At 40.4% G+C, this 7,976-nt stretch overlaps 1 pseudogene; it reads left to right on the plus strand.

Moving 5' to 3' along the window:
• The first annotated feature begins 4,545 nt into the window (after positions 1-4,545).
• On the plus strand, positions 4,546-5,397 carry LOC129563860 (small ribosomal subunit protein uS5 pseudogene; annotated as a pseudogene).
• The last annotated feature ends 2,579 nt before the right edge of the window (positions 5,398-7,976 follow it).

Raw genomic sequence — 7,976 nt, forward strand, 5'->3', positions numbered from 1 at the left:
GAAATGGGGATCAAAAATGTATATGAAGACATTATGGTGGAAAACTTCCTAAAGAAGGAAATAGACATCCAGGTGCAGCAAGTACAGAGGATCCCAAAAAAGATAAACCCAAACAGACCTACACTAACACATAATTAAAATGGCAAAAGTTAGAGGGGATTCTAAAGTCAGTAAGAAAAAAACAAAGTTAGTTACAAGGGAACCCCCATAAGGCTATCAGCTGCTTTCTCTACAGAAAAATGGCAAGCCAAAACAGAGTGGCAAGAAATATTCAAAATCCTGAAAGGGAAAAACCTGCAACCTAGGATACTCTACTCAGCAAAATAATCATTTAAAACAGAAGGAGAGATAAAGAATTTCTCAGAGAAATAAAAACTAAAAGACTACAGCAATACTAAACCAATCCTAAAAGAAATATTGAAAGGTCTTCTCGAAACAGAAAAGCAACAAGAATCTGTAAGAGAAAATAACAATTGGAAAGTAAATCAATTAAATAAGTGAGTACAGGGAATTCCCTCGTGGTCCAGTGGTTAGGACTCAGTGCTTCCACTGGACAGGTAACTAAGATCCCTAAAGCCACGTGGTGCAGGTAGTAGGGGAAGCTAGTATACAGAATACAAAAATTTTTTGTGAATTCAATTATAACTCCAAAGAACAGCAAAAAGATGAACATGAAGATGTAAAAGAGGACATCAAAATCATAAAATGTGGGGAAGGGAAATAAAAAATTGTAGATTTTTTTTCTACTTAATTTATTTGGCTGCACTGGGTCTTTGTTGCTGCTTGCAGGCTTTCTCTAGTTATCCTGTGCCTTCTCTTGTTGCAGAGCACAGGCTTTCAGTAGTTGTGACACATTGGCTTTGTTGCCTCTTGGCATGTGGGATCATCCCAGACCAGGGATCGAATCCATGTTTCCTGCATTGGTAGACAGATTCTTAACCAGGCAAGTTCTGTAGTTTTTTCTAAAGAATGTGCTTGAGCCTATATGACTACCGGTCTAAAGCATGTAGGTACAATACTGGGTTAACATACTTGAAAATCAGGGTAACCACAAAACAAAATTCTCCAAGCTAGACTCAAAATTCTCCAGGCTAGGCTTCAACAGTACCTGAACCAAGAACTCCCAGATGTACAAGCTGGGTTTAGAAAAGGCAGAGGAACCAGAGATCAAATTGGCAACATCCATTGGATCATAGAAAAACAAGAGAATTTCAGAAAAAACATCTACTTCTGCTTCACTGACTACACTAAAGCCTATGATGGTGTGGATCACAATAAACATGGAAAATTCTTAAAGAGATAGGAATAGCAGACCACCTTACTGTTGCAGGAAGGGGGACCTCTTCCAGGGCCCAAAACTGGGCTCTTGTCTAACACTTGGAAATGAGTTGTCCGAGGAGACACATGTGCTGACAAAGCAAGAGATTTTATTGGGAGAGGGTGCCCGGGTGGAGAGCAGTAGGGTAAGGGAACCCAGGAGAACAGCTCTGCCACATGGCTTACAGTCTCCAGTTTTATGGTGATGGGATTAGTTCCTGGGTTGTCTTTAGCCAATCATTCTGACTCAGAGTCCTTCCTGGTGGTGCACGCCTTGTTCAGCCAAGATGGATGCCAGAAAGAAGGATTCTTGGAGGTTGTTGGACATGTGGTGTCTCCTTTTGACCTTTCCTGAACTCTTCCGATTGCTGGAGACTTATTAGTTCTGTGTTCCTTACCAGGACCTCCTGTCGTAAAACAACTCATGCAAACGCTTACCGTGGTGCCTGGCCAGGGTGGGCAGTTTCAGTCAGTGTGCTTCCCCTAACACTACCAGCCTCCTGAGAAACCTGTATGCAGTTCAAGAAGCAACAGTTAGAACCGGACATGGAACAACAGACTGGTTCCAAATTGGGAAAGGAGTATGTCAAGGCTGTATATTGTCACCCTACTTATTTAACCTATATGCAGAGTACATCATGGGAAATGTGGGGCTGGATGAAGCACAAGCTGGAATCAAGATTGCTGGGAGAAATATCAATAACCTCAGATATGCAGATGACACCACCCTTATGGCAGAAAGTGAAGAGGAACTCAAAAGCCTCTTGATGAAACTGAAAGAGAAGAGTGAAAAAGTTGGCTTAAAGCTCAACATTCAGAAAACAAAGATCATGGCATCTGGTCCCATCACTTCATGGGAAATAGATGGGGAAACAGTGGAAACAGTGTCAGACTTTATTTTTTTGGGCTCCAAAATCACTGCAGATGGTGACTGCAGCCATGAAATTAAAAGACGCTTACTCCTTGGAAGGAAAGTTATGACCAACCTAGATAGCATATTAAAAAGCAGAGACATTACTTTGCCAACAAAGGTCCATACAGTCAAAGCTATGGTTTTTCCAGTAGTCATGTATGGATGTGAGAGTTGGACCATAAAGAAGGCTGAGTGCTGAAGAACTGATGCTTTTGAACTATGGTGTTGGAGAAGACTCTTTGAGAGTCTCTTGGATTGCAAGGAGATCAAACCAGTCAATCCTAAATGAAATCTATCCTGAATATTCATTGGAAGGACTGATGGTGAAGCTCCAATACTTTGGCCACCTGATATGAAGAGCCAACTCATTACAAAAGACCCTGATGCTGGGAAAAATTGAAGGCAGGAGGAGAAGGGGACGACAGAGGATGAGATGGTTGGATGGCATCACCAACTCGATGGACATGAAGTTTGAGCAAGCTGCAGGAGATGGACAGGGAAGGACAGGGAAGCCTGGCGTCCATGGGGTCACAAAGAGTCAGACACAACTGAGTGACTGAACAACAACAAATCAAAAACATAATAGATACACAAAAACCAAAAAAGAAGATAACTCAAGCATAATAGATTCTCAAAAAAAAAAAAAACTATAAAAGAGGACCATCAAACCACAAAAGGAAAAACAAAAAGCAAGAAGAAATAGAAGATCAACTGGAAAAAAAGGTTTTAAATGGCAATAAATACATTATCTATCAATAATTACCTTAAATGTCAATGAACTAAATGCGCCAATCAAAAGACATACAGTGCAAATGGGAAGGAAATCTAAAAATGAGTGGATATATGTGAGAGTGTTAATAGCCTCGGTAGGGAGGCCAGAGGTCCCCAAGCAGTAGGAGGAAACAAACTGCAAGTGGCAGACTTTCTTTTCTTTTCTCTTCCAATCCTATGTTGTCATGGCGACACCTGGTTCCACCTGCTTCCACCTGAATTTAACTAATCTCAAACCTTGAGCTAAGCATTGTGTTTTTCTTATGGAAATATCTTTCTTAAGATATGTTAATGAACTATGTATTTGCTTGGAAATCTGCCTTTCTTCAAGATTCCTGTGAATTGTTTTATGGCCTGGGATGACTCACCTTGTGCCAATGCTATCTCAAAATGCATGTTGTGGGTGAGGGGCCTGGTGCAACTTTCTCAGTTTTGAGGGAGTTTTCAGAGTTTTCCTTTCTTTAATTAGCAGCTTGCTAATAGGTATATAACTCCTTGCTAAAAACTAGCAAGGAGGCACTCTTTCTGTCCCCTTCTGATGTCTATGTCAGAACCTTTCTCTATCTCTTTTATACTTTAATAAAACTTTATTACACAAAAAGCTCTGAGTGATCAAGTCTCGTCACTGGCCCTGGATTGAATTCCTCTTCTCCAGAGGCCACGAATCCCGGTGTCGTCCATGGCTCATAGCAGCAAACTTTCATCTGTGTACATATAACTGATTCACGTTGCTGCATAGCAGAAGTTAAAACAACACTGTAAAACAACTATACTCCAATAAAAAATAATTTAAAAAAAGACATAGAGTGGCAGACTGGGTAAGAAAACAGCCTACAATATGTTGCCTACAAGAGACTCATTTTATGGCAAAGGGCACACATAGATTGAAAGTGAGGGGAGGAAAAAGGCTATCTCACGAAAATGGAAATGACAAGAAAGTAGGGGTAGCAATACTCATATCAGACAAAACAGACTTTTAAAAAAGGCCATTAAAAAGTAAATAAATAAAAATTTTAAAAGGCCATAAAGAAGGATAAAGAAGAACACTATACAATGATAAAAGATCAGTACAAGAAGAGAATGTTACACTCATTAACATATATACTCAGTATTTGTTGCTGTTGTTCAGTTGCTGAGTCATGTCTGACTCTTTTTGACCCCATGGACTGCAGCATGCCAGGCTTCCCTGTCCTTCACTATCTCCCAGAGTTTGCTCAAACTCATGTCCATTGAGTCGGTGATGTCCTCCAACCATCGCATCCTCAGTCACCCCTTTCTCTTCGTGCTCTCAGTCTTTACCAGAACTCAATATAGGAACACCTAAACACATAAAACATACTAATAGACATAAAGGGAGAAATTGACAGGGATACAATAATACTAGAAAACATTAACACCCCACTGATATCATTGACAGATCTTTCAGACCAAAACAATAAGGCAACAGATCCTAAATTCCACAATAAAATAGTGAGACATAATTGATATTTTCAGGACATTACAGCCTCAAAATACCAGAATATGCTTCGTCATAAGAACACCAAATGGCAGATGATACTGGAGCTGTGAGAAGGCCTAGAGGCCCTGGGGGCCCTGGAATGGGAGGCCGTGGTGACTTCCAAGGTGGCTTCAGCAGGGGGTCCTGGGCTTGAGTCACAGCCGGGATCAGGGATAGGGCAGAGACCACAGAGCTCACGGAGGCAAGGCCAAGGACAAGGTGTGGCTCCCGGTTACCAAGCTGGGCTGCCTGGTCAAGGACATAAAGATCAAGTCCCTGGAGGAAACCTATCTCTTCTCTCTGCCCATCAAAGAATTTGACATCATTGACTTTTTCCTGGGAGCATCCCTTAAGGATGAGGTTTTTAAAGATTATGCCCACGCAAAAACAGACCATGCTGGTCAGCAGACCAGGTTCAAGGCATTTGTCGCCATCAGGGATTATGATGGACATGTCGGTTCGGATGTCAAGGGCTCTAAGGCAGTAGCTGCTGCCATCCTTGGGGCCATCATCCTGGCCAAGCTCTCTATCATCCCCATGTGACAGGGTACTAGGAAAATAAGATGGGCAAGTCGCACACCGTCCATTTCAAGGTGACTGGCCGCTGTGGCTCTGTGCCGGTGTGCCTCATCCCTGCTCCCAGGGGCACTGGCATCATCTCAGCCCCTGTGCCCAAGAAGCTCCTGATGATGGCTGGCACTGATGACTGTTACACCTCTGCCAGGGGCTGCACCACCACCCTGGCATTTTCGCCAAGGCTACTTTTGATGCCATTTCCAAGACCTACAGTTATCTCACTCCTGATCTCTGGAAAGAGATGGTGTTCAACAAGTCTCCGTATCAGGAAATCACTGACCATCTTGTAAAGACCCAGCTGGAGCCTGGGTCCTCTGCATAGAGACTCCAGCTGTAGCCACCACATAATTTTATAAGAGAAAAATAAAGTGAATGAAGCCAGAAAAAAAAACAAAAAAACAGAATACACATTCTTTACAATTACACATGGAACATTCTTTAGAATCAGTTCAGTTCATTTCAGTCGTGTCCGACTCTTTGCGACCCCCATGAATCGCAACATGCCAGGCCTCCCTGTCCATCACCAACTCCCGGAGTTCACACTCAAACTCATGTCCATCGAGTCGGTGATGCCATCCAGTATAGTAGGACACAAAACAAGCATCAACAAATTTAAGAGAATAGAAATTATTTCAGGGATCTTTTCTGATCACAACAGTATGAAAGTAGAAATCAACCACAGAAAGAAGGAACAAATGATTACATTGAGACGAAATAACATGCTCTATAAAAACAAAGGGTCAACAATGAAATCATAGAGAAAATTTAATTATACCTTGAAGTAAATGACAATGAAAACAGAATCATACAAAATCTACGGGATGCAGCAAAAGCAGTCTTAAGAGGGAGGTTCACAGCAATATAGGCCTTCCTCAAAAAAACAAGAAAAATCTCAGATAAACTCCCTACTTACCACCTAAAAGAACTGGAAAAAAAGAACAAACAAAACCTAAAGTCAGCAGAAGGAAGAAAATAATAAAGAGCAGAGAGAAAATAAATAAAATAGAAATTACAAAAATAATAGAAAAAGAACATCAATAAAACTAACAGCTATTTTTTGAAAGGGTAAGCAAAACTGACAAATCTCTGGCCAGGCTCATCAAGTAGAAAAGAGGAACCAAATAAACAAAAGAAGAGCAATAATAACAGATACTGCAGAAATTTTTTTAAAAATAGAATATGATGAACAATTATATGCCAACGAATTCAACAACCTAGAGAAATGGACAAGTTGCTAGAAACAGCCCACCAAAAATGAATCAAGAAGAATTAGATAAATTTGAACAGATCACTAGAAGTGAAATAGAATTTGTATTAATAATAATAATAATAAAAACACCTCCCTGCAAACAAAGTCCAGGACTAGATGGCTTCATTGGGGAATTCTACCAAACACAGCAGGAACTTACACTGATTCTTCTCAAATTCTTCCAAAAGACTGAAGAGGAGGGAGTACTCCCAGTTATTCTATGAAGCCACCATCACCCTGATACCAAAACCAGACAAAGACACTACCAAAAAAGAAAACTACAGGGCAATATCTTTGTTAAATATAGATGCAAAAATTCTCAGCAAAATATTAGCATATCAAATCCAATATACAGAAAAGATCATACACCATGATCAAGTTGGATTCATCCCAGGGTCAAAAGGATGCTTCAACATATGTAACCCAATCTTGTCAAACACCATATCAACAGAAGGAAAGACAAAAACCACATGATCATCTCAATGATGCAGAAAAAGCATTTGATAAAATTCAACATCGATTCATGAAAAGTCTTATCAAAGTGGGAATAGAGGGAATATATTTCAACATAATAAAAGCTATTTATGACAAACCGACAGCCAACATAATACTCAACAGTAAAAAGCTAAAAGCCTTCCTGCTAAATTCTGGAACAAGACAAGGATGTCCACTCTCACCTCTCCTATTCAACATAGTCCTACACACAGTGTCAGATAAGAAAAAGAAATAAAAGTTGTCTAAATTGAAAGGGAAGAGTAAAATTGTCATTATATGCAGATAATTTACAGCTTAAAGATTTAAACATATGACATGACACCATAAAGGAGAAGGCAATGGCACCCCACTCCAGTACTATTGCCTAGAAAATCCCATGGATGGAGGAGCCTGGTGGGCTGCAGTCCATGGGGTCGCTAAGGGTCGGACACGACTGAGCGACTTCACTTTCACTTTTCACTTTCACACATTGGAGAAGGAAATGGCAACCCACTCCAGCGTTCTTGCCTGGAGAATCCCAGGGATGGAGAAGCCTGGTGGGCTTCCGTCTGTGGGGTCACACAGAGTCGGACACAACTGGAGTGACTTAGCAGCAGCAGCAGCATGACACCATAAAAGTCATATACGAGAACATGGGTAAAATTCCCTGACATAAATTGTAGTGACGTTTTCTTAGGTCAGTCTCCTCCCAAGATAATAGAAATAAAGGCAAAAATAAACAAATGGGACCTACTTAAACTTATAAGCTTTTGCACAGCAAAGGAAACCATAAGAAAAACAAAAAGACAACTGACAGACCAGGAAAAAACATTTGCAAACAATTTGAGAAACATGGGCTTAATTTTCAAAATATACAAAGAGCTCATACAACTTAATAACAAAAAAACATCTCAAACAAAAAATGGGCAGAAGCCCTGTTCTTTCTCCAAAGACATACAGATGGCCTATAAGCATATGAAAAGATGTTCACCATCTTTTTTTTATTAGATGCTAATCAACACTTCTAATTATTAGAGAAGTGCAAATCAAAACAACGAGGTAATCACCTCACACTGGTCAGAATGGCCATCACTAAAAAGTCTAGAAATAATAAATGCTGGAGAGGGTTTGAAGAAAGGGGAACCCTCCTACACTGTTGGTGGGAATATAAATTGGTA

Source organism: Moschus berezovskii, chromosome X (genome assembly GCF_049115385.1).
Source record: "Moschus berezovskii isolate FMDL1 chromosome X, NW_MosBer_1.0, whole genome shotgun sequence".
Classification (NCBI taxonomy): domain Eukaryota; kingdom Metazoa; phylum Chordata; class Mammalia; order Artiodactyla; family Moschidae; genus Moschus; species Moschus berezovskii.